At 35.0% G+C, this 16253-nt stretch overlaps 1 non-coding gene across 1 annotated transcript; it reads right to left on the reverse strand.

The window, feature by feature from the left end:
- Nucleotides 1–4738: 4738 nt before the first annotated feature.
- On the reverse strand, nucleotides 4739–4905 carry LOC120368479 (U1 spliceosomal RNA). Its single transcript, XR_005582595.1, has one exon. It is a non-coding gene; the product is annotated as a U1 spliceosomal RNA (small nuclear RNA).
- Nucleotides 4906–16253: the final 11348 nt, after the last annotated feature.

Raw genomic sequence — 16253 nt, forward strand, 5'->3', positions numbered from 1 at the left:
TATTCTGAGCCAAAGTCTGATTAATGGCTCATGACATAGCCCTCATGAGATCCTGAGAACATGTGCACAAAATGGTCGGGTCACAACTTGGTTTTTATACATTTTAGGGAGACGTAAGGCAATAATCAATACATATAAGATGTACATTGGTTTGGTCCAGAAAGGCAAGACAACTGGAAGCCAGGGCTTCCAAGTCACAGGCAGATTCGAAAATGATTTGATCAGCAACTTGTTGAAAGAGTTATTTTCAATAGAAGGGACTGTCTGGGTTACTGTAAGGAATTGCGGAGACCAAGGTTTTTTCATGTAGATGAAGCTTCCCCATAGCAGGATTCAGAGAGAATAGATTATGTTTCTTATTAGACTTAAAAAGTCAGTTCTATCAGCAATTCCAAAAGGGAGGATGGTATAATGAGGCATGTTCAACTCCCCCTTCTCATCACAGCCTGAATTAATTTTTCAGGTTAATTTTGGAATTCCCTTAGCTGCGAGGAGGGGTCTGTTAAGATGGTTGCGGTAGATCAGTAATGCTTTATTTTTGTTTTACACTACCTTAAGACAATCTGATTGTACAGTTGAATTACTTCAGAAACTTTAAACAACACTGATGCCTGCGCCTCATTTCCACCCAATGAAATCATAAACCTCAGTGAGGAACAGGGAGCAGGTACCTCCAATGGTTCTAATGCGTAGTTAGAGCTGAGTGTTACTGCCATGAATCATTCATGTGCCTGACCTGGCAACATCCGGCATTTTATATCCCACATATCTTTCCATACTATTCTTAATCTCTATTTACAGCAGATAAAAATTCACAGAATTCTTATTTTCCACAAAGTTTTCCTTCTCGCAATTTGAAATTCTTACTTATTAGAAATTACGTTGAATTGACAAATGTTCTGTAGGCAGATATCATCTATAAAGGTACAAGTAGTGGTGTATTGGTATTTAAACACTGATTTTCTTAAGGGGAAAAAGACTGATTTGTAGCATTTGCCAATTTCCCTGGTATAAATACTCCCACAATGACCAGCGTTAAGCTATCAACTAGCTGTCACTAAAAATGGAATTAGGGAAAAATGTGCACAGTTAGCTATCATGGGCCTGTGAGCCTGTATCAGGACACGTTTGAATGTAAGGTTTTCAATCGCATTACGGACTGACAGATCCACGACCTCATTTCACAAATGAAGGATCCAAGATACAGAGGGTTTTAGTGACTTGTTCTAAATAAAACATTTACTTAGGAGAATAATACTGGTAATTCATCTTTAAGCAGAATGTGAGATGAAACTCTAAAATATATGTGGAAACACAAACACATACATATTAATTAGTAAGAATCCCAATTAACCTAACACTGTGTTGACTGGCTTTCTTTTCTTTTACTAAGGCATGATGTCTCCTCATCACTTAGTAAGTGCTTATATATAATAAGACATGGGCCGGGCGCGGTGGCTCAAGCCTGTAATCCCAGCACTTTGGGAGGCCGAGGCGGGTGGATCACGAGGTTGAGAGATCAAGACCAACCTGGTCAACATGGTGAAACCCCGTCTCTACTAAAAATACAAAAAATTAGCTGGGCATGGTGGTGCGTGCCTATAATCCCAGCTACGCAGGAGGCTGAGGCAGGAGAATTGCCTGAACCCAGGAGGCGGAGGTTGCGGTGAGCCGAGATCGCGCCATTGCACTCCAGCCTGGGTAACAAGAGCGAAACTCCGTCTCAAAAAAAAAAAAAAAAAAAAAAAATAAGACATGTTCCCGGTTTATGTATTATGCTCCATTTTCTCTATTACTCTTCTTTAGATTAAAATTTGTTTTCACATTTACCAGGAAATTCTGCCTCAATACTCCTCTTTTGAAACTATGGCTTGGCTTTTTCTTATGTATTTTTCCAGATATCTTTAAAATATTTAACATTTTTTCTAAGAAATAATTTATAATTTTGTTTAGAATTAACCAATTAAATATGTAGTTAAGGAAAATTAACATTGATTTAAGCATTAGGAATTTCCATCAGAAGAATTTTAATGCATTTATTATTTTTGTTATTAGGAGTGAGTTTTCTTTCTTCATTTACAAGAAAATAAATAATTTTTATAAAAAAATTATTTTGTTAATTCTATTTTTGGCAAATTAACTTATTTATATCATTTTCAGGATATAAAACATAAAAATACAATAATCTGTCATATTATACAATCATACACATACATATATACACATTTGATCCTCATTATGCTCAAGTTCCATATTTGTGAATTTGCATGCTCATTAAAATTTATTTGTTAACCCACAATCAATGCTCTGGTGGTTTCATGGTCATTCAATATCAGTTGTGACTATGTACAGGGCAGCAAAAACTTTGAGTCACCTGACTCATGCACATTTCCAGCTGAGGTCAAACAAGGTGATGCCTCTTGTTTCAGCTGTATACCGTATGAAGCGCCCTTTCTGTTGTCCATTTAGCGCCATACTTTACACATTTTTTTGCTTTTTGTTTCTGAATTTTTGTTTAAAATGGCTCCTAAGCATAGGGCTGCAACCTAGTGTCCCTAAGTACAAGAAGGCTTAATGTGTTGTAAGAAGGAGAAAATATGTATGCCACATAAGCTTCCTTTGGGCACGAGTTTTAGTGTTGTTGACCTTGTGTTCAACGTCAGCGAATCAACAATACAGTATATCCAGGAAAAGGAAGAATAAATGTAATGATTTGTATGCGAAGCTATTCCAGAAAGTGCTAAGTGGCACCTATAGTGCTTGATGAAGCTACATTAAAAAAAAGAAAATGGGTAAATTTGTGTCATCATGGGATGACAATCAATAAAGAAGGTATATTAAAAATTACTGTTATGAAGATAAAAGCCAAGGAAATTTGTAGTCACATAACCAAAGTCAGTAAAATAGTAAACCTTTGTGGCTAGTGTTATTTTAATGAAGAAATACTACGTGTAATTATCCGTAAAAAAATATATATTAAATACTGTCTTTAAATAGAAATACACATAAAACAGGGTTATGTATTGATTGGTTAATGAAAATGTTATGACCAGAGGCTTACAGAAAACTAACCCTGTATTTTACCCAGGTGCAACAGCACAGTATTCACTAATTCAGTGTAGGAGACAATTTTATAGAAGAACATAAATACTGTGAATGACAAGAATCAACTCTATATGATTACATGTACTGGTGTGTTTTATATGAGTGTGTTAATGTGTGGGTGTAGGTGCGTTCAGGTGTGCTAAAGGAAGGAAACATTACCTAGAGTTCTGTAACTATTAGACAAACAAGAGTAATTTTTTATATGCATTTGACCATATATTTTACAGTTTGGGTAGGTAATTTTTATTTAATTTAGATGTGTGTGTGTGCACATATAGATTACATACACATAAATTTTCTATCCAGTTATTTTCTCATATTAGTAAATTATTTCTCATTATTTTTAATGAATATTTAAGGTTTTTTTGTGGGAAATATACTTATGTCACCACTGCCCCTGTGTTTAAAGAGTCCTTTTTAAGTTTCTGATGTCTAATATAGAACTAAACGTAATTTATTATCTGCATATGGGATTCCTTTCTTCCTTCCTTCCTTCCTTTCTTTCTTTCGTCTTTCTGTCTGTCTGTCTGTCTTTCTTTCTGAGACGGAGCCTTGCTCTGTCACCAGGCTGGAGCCCAGTGGCTCAGTCTTGGCTCGCTGCAACCTCCGCCTCCCGGGTGCAACCAATTCCGCCTCAGCCTCCCTAGTAGCTGGGACTACAGGCGCGTGCCAAACGCCCGGCTAATTTTTGTATTTTTAGTACAGACGGGTTTCACCATGTTGGCCAGGATGGTCTCGATCACTTGACCTCGTGATCCACCCGCCTCAGCTTCACAGAGTATTGGGAATACAGGCGTGAGCCACCGTGTCCGGCCGGGACTATTTCTTAATAATAAATTACAGAAGCCCTTTTCTGCTTTGTCAGAATGTTGCAATATTTCTTTATTTAAAAAGCTTTAAAAATGTATGTTCTCATTTCTCATATAAAAATAAAACAATCATTTTGAAACTCCTATATGAAAGATTAAGAATATAATTATCTTTGTATCATTTTTTGGAATGACAGAGCCTAACTACTCAAACTTAACTATTCCCAATAATTTAAATAATTTTATTAATTTAACTCAAGATTTAATATTTATTCGATTTTCTCTAATATTTAAATTTGCATGCAAATTTATAAATAGTTTAGATCTATATGTTTATTTGGCTTAATGCTCAAAGTTAATCCTTTTCAGTAATAATAACCTGGATAATAGATTCCTGGTTTTTATTTTAAGTATTTATCATTGTTTTTAGCAGACCTTTTCCCAATTAATCATTTACATGATCTCTATCTTTGCATCTTTTCTTTCTTTCTTTCTTTCTTTTTTTTTTAATGGCATCTCACTCTGTCATCCAGGCTGGAGTGCAGCGGCATGATACTTGTTCACTGCAGCCTCCGCCTCCTGGGTTCAAGCGATTCTCCTGCCTCAGCCTCCCAAGTAGCTGGGACTACAGGTGTGTGCCACCATGCCGAGATAATGTTTGTATTTTTAGTATAGACTGGTTTCACCATGTTGGCCAGGATGGTCTCGATTCCTTGACCTCGTGTTCCACGTGCCTTGGCCTCCTAAAGTGCTAGATACGGGCATGAGCCACTGCGCGTGGACTGCATCTTTTTTCTTTCTTTTTTTTTTTTTTTTTTTTTTTTTAGGGGAAAGCGCGAATGCAGTCCCCTACTACCACAAATTATGCAGTCGGGAGTTTCCCACATTTGGGGAAATCACAGGGGTCAATACATCCGGAGTGCAATGGATTAAGTCTCCTCCTGGGAAAACCACCTTCGTGATCATGGTATGTCCCCTGCCAGGTAAGTTTAATGTTTAACCCAGATGATTTATACCTTGATGATGTATGACTGGGCACGAATTTTTTCTTTTAAGATTTTATAGATATCTATTTTCTTATATTGTTTGGTGTTATAGGATATATTTTGAGGTCAGTTTGATATTTTTTTCCATTATACATATGCTGTTTATGTTGTTCTTGTTCAAATCATTGAATCGAATTACTGGAGTTAGTGATATGTCATTCTGTATATTCAAATATATTTTTCCCAAGTTCTAAGACTTAGGTATTTAACATTCTAAAATCACATGTATATTAATTTTAAAAAAAACATTATCACAATGAAAAACAGTTTGGTTGATGAAACATTGCAGAACAGTGATTTCTGTTTGAGTTTCATTGCTACAGTATAATTTTTATAATGTTTTTGCTTAGAAGTGTGGACATAACAAGATAAGTTGTTATGAGATATTTTAAACTAAAGGTATAAACTATGTATGTGATTTGAAGGTTTTTATAATTGTATTATTCTAATTATCTCTATTATTTCTTTAAAGATTATATTTTCTTCACCAAATTAATATTAATTGTAACCAAAATATATTAAATAAATTCTAATATAATATGTTATAGAATATCTTCAGCTTCCTTTAAGAAGCTGCTATTAAATTGACTGATAGTATTATTTATTCCTTTGGACCTTTATGGCTTTCTCTAAGGCATACATCTTCAGCTTACATAATTTGTATTTGAGGTCAAACATTAACTAAAATGCAATCCTTTGCATCTTATGGCTGATCATAATCTTATTGTTATGCTTATCAGTGTGTACAGATGACTGTTTCAATACAGTGGCAATTCAGAGTTATGGTGCAGGCAAACCAGGATAGTTTATGACACCGGTAAGTAACATTTAGCTTGCCACAACTTGTTTTTCCTCTCTGGAGAAAATAACACTCAATGCAACTTATAATTTTCTTTCACAAACCCTATCAGAATCTCCTTGGCCACCACGCAACATTAAAACTACAGGCAAATGATGTTCATTAAAGGTGGTGTGCACATGTCCTCACTCATAAGTGGGTGTTGAACAGTGAGAACACATGGGCACAGGGAGCAGAACATCACACACCAGGGCCTGTCAGTGGGTAGGGGTCTAAGGGAGGGATAGCTGGGAGTTGGGGGGGATCGGGGAGGGATAGCATTAGGAGAAATACCTGATGCAGATGACGAGGTGATGGATGCAGCAAACCACCATGGCACGTGTATACCTATGTAACAAACCTGCACGTTCCGCACACTTACCTCAGAATTTAAAATATAATAGTGATAATAATAAAAAAAGAAAAAACGTTGAGCTGTACACTTAAATTGGGTGAATTTCACAGTGTAAATCATATCTCAATAAACTACTTAAAGCATAAATACCCCACGTCTACTAAAAATACAAAAATTAGCTAGGCGTGTGGCACACGCCTCTAATTCCAGCTACTCAGGAGGCTGCGGCAGGAGAATTGCTTGAACCCGGGAAGCAGAGGTTGCAGTGAGCTGAGATTGCACCACTGTACTCCAGCCTGGGTGACACAGCAAAACTCTGTCACACACACACACACCCACAAAAGGTGGTTGTGATCCTTACAATGAGGTACACAGTGGTTTTTAGAGTGTAGATCTTGTGGACACGTGCACAAAACAGTTAATAGTTCCTCCTCATTAACTCCTTAGAGGTTGAGATTTGGCCATCAGCCATAGTTCCTTTCAACCACCATCCATGCCTTGTTATTTACTTCCGCCCAGACTGTAGTATTTTTTATGATGTTCTTGATAAAACAATGTGTAGCAATGCCTAGTAAGCTGTTGTTGCCATCTGTTTTCTCCACTGATTCCAGGAACATTCACCTGCCCAGAACATTCATAAAATCTGCATTTTAACACCCAGTGTGAGAATTTTTCTAAGAGTTTTTGATGTCCCTCTAGAACTATATTTTGTACCTTCTTTGCCAGCAATTCAGTTCATAACATTTCTCCAGCATGCCAAATAAAGGCAGAGACTAAATTAGAGTAAAAAAGTAGCTTATAAAAAGGCACTAAATTTGGGAAAGTCCCCAGTGGCTTTCTTTCTTTTGGCAGAAAACATAAGCCATTACTCATTCTCTTTTGTTAACAGGTAATAAAAAAGTGCTTATTAACTATAATCTTCAGTGTGATTCTATAATATTTTGGCAATCAACTAAACTTTGATAAATTAATGCTGTTCTACAGCAACAATAAACATGTTTAACCAACATTTAAACCCTTGGCAACATAACTTCAACCTGTCTTTCCAGATTTTTTTCTTTTCCTTTATACGGGAAGTAATGTATAGACATCACTGGTATGATGGTAAATGTTTAACAAACATTTGAAAAAAATTCTGATTTTTAGTGTTTACCAATTTCTGAGGTGTGAATACTTCAACAATGGCTGATTTCAAACACGCTCCTTTGAGAAAAGATCTGCATAATCAGCACTCAATATTTTATACAAGCCAGCCCAGAACACCCCTGGGTGTTCTAAAAATCAATTTGAAATTCTGTTATACTATTTATGAGCTACATGATTGAGGTCTGGCTACTAAATCTTCTTCTTTCTTTATATTCTCACCTATTAGATAAAACTTAATGTAGGGCTTTTAAAAAAAAAAAACAGAGATGCTATATGCAAAGCAATGTGCATGTTAACAATCATTTCACTGAGTAGTATGTATTCTTACTGTTATTACATCATCCTACCTTTCTGTCTTAGGCAACTCAGGCTGACATAACAAAATACCAGACTGGTTGGGTTAAACAATAGATACTTTCTTTTGGTAGTTTTGGAGGCTAAACATTTAAGATTGAGGTGCCTTTGGGATAGGTTTCTGCTGAGATTGCTCATCTGGCTTCCAGATAGCTACCTTCTCATTGTTTTCTCACCTGGCCTTTTTCTACTGTGTTCCTGGAGAAAGATCTCTTGTATCTCTTCCTCTTCTTATAAGGACAGCAGTCCTATTGGATTAGAACCCCACTCTTATGACCTTGTTTGACCTTGATTATTTCCATAAAGGTCCTATCTCTAAACACAGTGCCCTTAGGGGTTAGAGCTTCAACAAATGAATTCTGGGAAAACACATTTCAGTCCATAGCAATCCCTCCACATCCTCTGGGTTTTTCCCTGTGTGCTTGCTCTTTCCTGGACATGCCTTGTTCTTGCTATTTTCTCTAACGATATGTCATGTTGATAGATGAGCTCAGATTGTCAAATCCACATTTATCAAAGCCCACTGTAGCTACCTCTATCTAACTGCATCTCAGTTGACTCTTGAACAACGTATAGGCACAGAATACTCATGACCTCAGAAGGATGTGGCAGGATTGAGTTGCCCAGAGGTGACCATCTCAATGACACATCCTTGGACAATACTTTTCTTCTTCACTCCACTGCCTCTTGTTCACTTGCTTGATTCTCTAAAGTCACTTTCGAAATAATAAATTTCTTGCTTGTAAAATGCTTGTCTGAGGCTCTGTTTTTTTGGGATGATAGGAAGGAAAGACAAAGCTGGGAGACGAGGTCATGAAGAATCAGGTCACTTAAGACTTCATACAAACTTTAGCTTTCTATGAGTTCAGGGTTTTGGACCAGGAAGTTTAATGATCTGGCTCAAGGGGAAGAAACTGAGGAAAGAGACAAAGAGAATACTCTCTATCAATCAAGAGAATGACTCTAGGTGCCAGTAGGCAACTAGCTGTTTGTCTCCCCAGGCAAAAATACAAACTCACAATCTTTAGTCTGGATAATCTCAATTAAGTTTCAAATCAGGTTAAGCAGCTATGCTTAAATCTCTTTTTTTTCCTGTGGAGGGGAATAAGAAAACAGTTGCTTTTCCTTAAATTCATGCTAGTCTTACATTCTGAGCCCTAGTGGAAAAGTCCTAAGTAGGCCTCTGGGATTTTATGAAAGTGGATGAGGAATTAAATGATTCTAAAAGAATATAGTACATAATTCTTATTCTCTCAACTCCTGGTTGTTACCTCTGTGGAAAAACAGAAAGCATTTTAAAACACGGAGAATGCAATTAATACAATGAAAATGTGTTAATACCAAAAGATTTGCTTTATATTTGATGGGTCTATGAAGGAATTTTAAAGAACGACTATTACCCAAGGCTTAATGCTTTAAGAATCTGTTGATGAAACCACTAAATAATCTGAATGGACTTTTTAAAATAGAACTGTATGAGCTCTTAATGTTTATTATGCAATCCCTCAAATTATATATTAATGTATTCTAATACAACATAGCTTTTTCTTCAGTATTAGTTCAAAAAAAATTTTTTTTTTCTGCCACCACTTCTTGTAATATGAGGGATGTTGGTTTCTGACAATTCAAACAGAAATGACGTTTTCGAACCAAAACCAGAATTTATATGATAAAATTTTAGCTTTCTAGAGCGGAATTCTCTTTTAATTTATAGGTATAGTATCCTTTATAGAGGCAAACCTTTGTATATATTAGGAGGCATTCTGTAATTACATTGAGAAATCAAAATAAACCTTGACTATGTTTCTAGATTGGATTTCAACTTTACCCTAATATAATAATAGTTTAATACAATTCCAACCAGATTCCAAGCTTATTTTGTAAAATAAAAATTCTTAGCATACATAGCTAAGCATGTATATACATATATATATATATCTTAGCATCTATAACTAAGATAATTTGAGAAATGAAATTATCTAGAGGAGAATTTGCCTATCTAGATAATTTATATATTTATATATTGTGAAGGTACATTTAATAAAAAAAAATATGTCAACAGGCATAAGAAAACTATAATGAAACCAGTAGTTAACTCAGAAATAAAACCTAGGTTTTAGTATCTACATAATTTAATAGTGTATGAATATGTAATTACAAATCATTAGGGACCAGAAGACTAGTCAATAAATGATCCTGAGACAATTGATTAGTTTTTTGAAACAAACCTATAATATATGCTCCTTGTGGTGGCAAAATTCTAAAATGGCACTAGGGATGCTACACCCTAATCCCTGGAAACTGAATATGGTAAGGTATCAGTCCCATGATTATGCTATGTTTTTGACTAAATCGACCTTAAAATAGGGAGAAATCTGGAGGTTAAACTAATTTAATTACTTAAACTTCTTAAAAGCAGAATTTTCTACTTTCTACTATAGCAGAAGAGAAAGTTGGAGAGGTTGGGAGAATAGAGGCGGAGTCAATAGACCCTCTCTGACTTTGATTACAGAATAGGCCAACTAAGAAGAAATGGAGTTGGCCATAAGGAGTTCAAAGAGGTCCTCTGCTGAAAAGCACTGAGCAAGTGGGAATCATAATGGTACAACTTCATGGAACGCAATTGCATCAACAACATCAATGAGCACAGAAGCTGATTTTTTCCTTAGCTGCCAGATAAGAACCCAGTCCAGTCAATACCTTGATTTCTGTAAGACCCGAAACTGAGAACCCAGTTTAAGTCCACCTGGGCTTCTAACCTGCAGAACTACGAGCTAATAAATTCATCTTGCTTTAAGCTATAATATATGTGATAATACGTTATTCAGCAATAGCAAAACTACTTGATCTGAGCTTCAGATGACTCAAGAGCAATTGTCCTTCTAGCCCAGCCTCTGTGGGTAGATTCAGAAAAGCGTACTGAAAGAAAGATGGTCCAGCAGTTTCCTGAGGGAAATTGGGCAGGTACTGAGTGCCCAGAGCTCCACGTGTGGACACAGAGGACCACAGAGAGGGGACACAACCAAAATGAGCTGAATTTGGAAGTGAATCCTTGTGTCATCTCTGTCATCCCCCATGTGAGGGAAGTGTGGAGGGGAGTCACTTCCTTCTGTACTGCTTCTGATGCAAAATAAAAAAAATATGAAGTATGTTCCCAGAAATAAGGAGAGAATTAAAAAGAAGTCATTTGATTTGTTTTCTAATAATTCAGGTGCAAGCTTAATAGAATTGGAGAATTTTTTTTTTCATTTTGACTGGTAATAAAAGTGATGTTATAAATAACAGTTTCTTACAAATGAGTAGCAGCCCATATTTCCAAAGAAATATTCACTTAAATTGCCTTAATTTAATACTCAATGATAATACAAGCTAGGCAGGGCCTGATCAGCATTTCTATATTTATTTTATTGAACCAAGAGCCAGTAAAGTACCTACCTTTTATAAAAGGGTAATTATAAACAATTGAGAAAACTGTTAGAAATATACAGTTTATAGATAGGTAAAAATAACTGAATTTATTTTGGTAATATTCACCCACAAATTTGTTTTTTCCACTTTGAATAGAGTAGTGGTACATGAGAAAAATAATGACCTTTCAGTCAGCAAAAATTTAATTATGTATCTGAGACATTAATCTGAAAATAATCACTGAAGTATATCTTGATTATTAAAATTCTTGTCAGTAATGGAAAAAAAAAGAAAAAGAAAGAAAACGATGTGGCCTAAAACATGTTTTTGAAGTTTTTAATGATAAGAAAAGAAAATGTATGTCTTTTGGTAAAGTGGAAATTAAAGGGTTCAAATCATACATACCACATATATTCGGAAAACCACCCTGCAAGAAAATTAAAATAAAGTTTTAAAAATGTAAACAGTGATTTATATAGTAAAGTAATGGGAGTTGTGATTGAAAGACGAAGTCAAATGCTCTTCCCGTGTCCTCTTCTTTGAATACCTCTCATTACCGGCAGCTGCTAGTGAAGACGTAGGCCTAAGCTGTGTCTGCCGAGAAGCATCCCACCCAAGAACACATTTACAGAGAAAGGAAAAAAATCATACGAACAGAAAAGGGAAAACAAGATTCCTGTAGCTTCTGACTCTTCCCTTGTAAGTTTCCTCTGCTGTGTGTTTCATCAAAGTCCCCACATCTGTTCAATCAGTGCCCTTTCTGGCTTTAGTTTGTTTGAGTATGTTTATGGTTCTTACAACCAAAACATTCTCACAAATAATGGATAATTTGAATGTTCTTTAAGTATTTTTTATTTATTCAAAATTTATATGAAAAATATAATTTTTACCACCAGGCAAAAACATTTTATTCAAGAATTTATAACAAATATGCAAGTAAAGAAATAGAATATAGGTGGATAGTCAAAGCAAAAATATTTATATATATATATTTATATATATTTATTATGCATTTAAGTCCCAAAAATTTTGAGGTGGCTTAAAGTTAAATACACATACTGTAGGTAAAATTAATTTCAGAAAATAAAAACTAAACCAATAACAAAGGTGGTAGATATTATGCCTGGAAACTAGAATAAGAAAATCATATTAACTGCATGTAGAATTTCATTCCAACGTTGCTAGCAGCCAAAGGGAAGAAAAACACAGAGTGATTTTCTATCCATTGTCTGATTAAAGGAAGCATCCTTATTCTTTAGAAAAGACACATTTTCACCTGTTGTTTTAAGTCTGAATTGAGCATCTTCCATATATACTGTTGTAGATTATGGAATGTGAAGTTTAGAAAACTCAAGAAGATCGTATCGTCCATCTAAGACTTTATTTTTGCCCCCTAGAAATTTGTGACTTACTGAGGTAAAGCAATTTTCCTTGAGTCAGATAGAAATAAGAGCATTTAGGTAAATGATACAGAAATATTTTTTTCCGTGGCTGCCTCTTTATGTTACATTCTTTAAGTTAACATTTTTGGAAGCCATTTATACAGTAGTACAAGGGAGTTGTCTTGGTATGTCACTTTGCAATTATAAAAGGATGGCTGTTTGACATGCATTTTCGCATTCTGAAAAATAAACTTAGTTCCTAACTTGGACTTGAATTGATGGCTCCCATCAACATTGAGTAAGACAAATTCTTCAATGAGTATCTGGAGTTCAAACATTTTGTGTTGTTGATTAAAGTGAGAGTAATGGGCTCCAAAAGGCAGATGCACCAGTGGCAAAGTGATGTCATATTATTTAAAAAAATTAAAGAATGTTATTTGTATTGTTGCCCAAGTAAAGAATATTTTCACCTATCAACTTTGGGCAAAATGGTGCCAGTGCAAAGAGGAAAAATCATAACTCAGAGACTTAAGATGTGAACTTAGAAAGTGAATCCAGGCTGGGTGTGGTGGCTCATGCATGTAATCCCAAAACTTTGGGAGGCCAAAGCAGGTGGATCACTTAGGGTTAGAGATTTGAGACAAGTCTGGTCAACATGATGAAACCCCATCTCTACTAAAAATACAAAAATTAGTTGAATTACACACCTGTAATTCCAACTACTCAAGAGGCTGAGGCAGGAGAATCATTTCAACCTGGGAGGCAAACGTTTCAGTGAGATGAGATTGTGCCATTGCACTCCAGCCTGGACTTGGGTGACAAAGTGAGACTCTGTCTCAAAAAAAAACAAAAAAAGAAGAAAGAGAAAAGAAATTGAATCCATGCTAGTCAAGTGCTAGGACTCAAATGTATTAGGGTGAAACCATGAGAAATGTTTTTGGTTTATTTATTTATAAGATATAAAATACAAATTTGGTGGAAAATTTCTGGGAAATAATATTATGCAGTAAAAAAAGAGGATGTAACAATATATAACATATTGACTTCTTATCTAGCTTTACACAGAATTGTCTTCCTGTTTTTCTTTTTGTCTTAGGCAGGACATTAAGCTTCATTTGAGTGGTTATAGATCTGCATGTTCAAAGGTGCTTGCGGAAAAGTAACAGTCTCGTTTCTGTTCAACAGATACTACTTTTCTTTTACTGCCAAAATCCAAGGTCAAGAAGGTGATTTGGCTAAAGGCCCAGTGTAATCAAAGCCACTGCAGGTAAAGTGAAACATTTAATTATAACTCTCATTTTCCAAATGTCTTCTTGGCTAAATGGTCTATCAAACATGAACACAGGCTGCCAGGAGCGATTGCGGTCTCTGGGTAGACAAATGAAGGAAACTGAAGAAACCAGACTGTTCATGTAATTCTTGGCTGAATGAAAATCCTTTTTTAAGTGAATTTGTAACAAGAGAATAAAAATAAAGGATAAACATGAAAAGAGTAGAGGCCAGAGCCTGATAGACAGAGGTTAGGCATGCTTTCCATCGACAATATCACATCAACAGTAATAGAAGGTGACAGGAAACAAAGATTGAATTTTAATATGAGGGTTTTATGCCAAAGCAGTTGTTGCAACATCAATAAAGCATGGCATAATATTAAAATTCTTTCAAAAAGAGAGAGGAGTTGGAACAAGTCAATATGGGGACAAAGTTGGTGAGAATTCCTTACTTTAAGTATTTACAATGTGAGAACATGAGTTGGTAAACAGAAATATAATAAAATTACGTTTATATTTATTTGTAAAATCAGACCATATTGGAAATAAAAATAAAAATACAAAAGTATAAACATCTCGTTATGCAACAATTCCTCTTGCAATAATCCTACATAATAGAATATGAATATATGCATATGTATGTTTGTATATATGCATGTAGTAGTTATGTAGGTATATATACACATAGGTACAGAGGTATGTACATACATATCTAAATTCCATTTCAGTATTGTATATATTAGGAAAAACTGGAAGCAAACTAAGTCACCATCAACAGCATGACTCTTTTTAAAGGAAATGTGTATTATGTGATAAACTAACTTTAAGCAAAAATGCAGGTTACACAGTGATAAGTAAAAAGAAGTGTGAGAAAGAGTTTTGTAAAAATAGATACATATATTGATATGTGTATTACTATTACCTGCGTAAGTAAAGCAGAAAGTTAGGAGGTACATGTAACTCTCAGGTTTTACCTTGGTAGGACTGGAGGGGTAAAAGAAAGAACTTCCATCTCCTTACAAGATTTTTAAAAGAGCTAATGGTATGAGTAAATATGGGGTAAATATTTATTTTTTTTTAACTTTCTATATTTTATAATTTTAAACATTGACAATGTGTTATATATTCATCTGTGCGTTAGCTATCTGGTTTGCACTGATCGATTGCATAATTCTAAACATTTTAAAGGTGATATTAGGAAATAAACATATTTAATATATTTTCCACTGGAAGAAGAAAACCTACGATTTTTACATGAATATATTATTTTGTGTTTTATAATTGAATAAGGACCCAACAGAAAAGGATATGAAGTCAGTCAGGATTATTGAATGCATACTGGTTAAAAAAAGACTAATGCAGGTTATAAAGATTAAAAAGTAACAGAAAAATGAAAACAAATGTATAAGAACTAAAAGAAAAGGACAGAAAGACTAACTACCATCAGAAGATATGAGAAAATTGATTGGATTATAAAAGCCATATTCAGGAAGTCATCAGAAGATTTTTTGAATTATTAAGAGGAATGTCACAAAATTGATGAGAAGCCAGTTATGTGCTTACATATACAAACAAAATAAAATATATAAGGAAAACAAGACAAAAGATGCTTTAAAATCAATATAAAGTAGGATAAAATGGGGGAAGAAAGGGCGCCAAGCTAAAGAAAATGAGAAGGGTCAATACAAGATGTATGATTTCCACTTGCCAAATAATATGAAAAGACAAGTGGCAAGCTCTGTCTGCCTAGAAATCTTACCTAAAGGAAAAAAATAGAGGAAATGAAAAGCGTTAGGATTCTATAACCCAAGAGCTAAGGAAATGACATGATGCTGAACATTCATAGACTTAAGAGAAGCTGATCAAGGGATGACTGATACTCCACCTCTCAAGAGGAGAAGCAAACAGGAGAAGTAATAAAACCAATAAAATTTTGTCGCTAGTTTATTAATCAGCATTTCTAAAGAAGCTCATTCCCAGCACTTTGGGAGGCCGAGGCGGGTGGATCACGAGGTCAAGAGATCGAGACCATCCTGGGCAACATGGTGAAACCCCGTCTCTACTAAAAATACAAAAATTAGCTGGGCATGGTGGCGCGTGCCTGTAATCCCAGCTACTCAGGAGGCTGAGGCAGGAGAATTGCCTGAACCCAGGAGGCGGAGGTTGCGGTGAGCCGAGATCGCGCCATTGCACTCCAGCCTGAGTAACAAGAGCGAAACTCCATCTTAAAAAAAAAAAAAAAAAAAAAAAAAAAAAAAAAGAAACTCGTTTCCCTTTAGATACAAAATCTTGGTATCTAAAGGGAAAATCTTTTAAAATCTTGTTTAAGTTTTCATAAAACAGTTGAGAAAGAACAAATCTGTGATCATCCATTCAGCCTCTTTCACATTTTATAAAAATGGTATACTCAAGGAAATGGAAAAGACACTTTTATCCAACACTATTATTTCACTATCATTCTGGCCTCTCTGCCTTTAATTTCCTTGCTTCTTTCTTTCTTCTTCTTAACCCATGGTTTTGAATAATTATATTTCATTTC

Source organism: Saimiri boliviensis, chromosome 18 (genome assembly GCF_048565385.1).
Source record: "Saimiri boliviensis isolate mSaiBol1 chromosome 18, mSaiBol1.pri, whole genome shotgun sequence".
Classification (NCBI taxonomy): Eukaryota; Metazoa; Chordata; class Mammalia; order Primates; family Cebidae; genus Saimiri; species Saimiri boliviensis.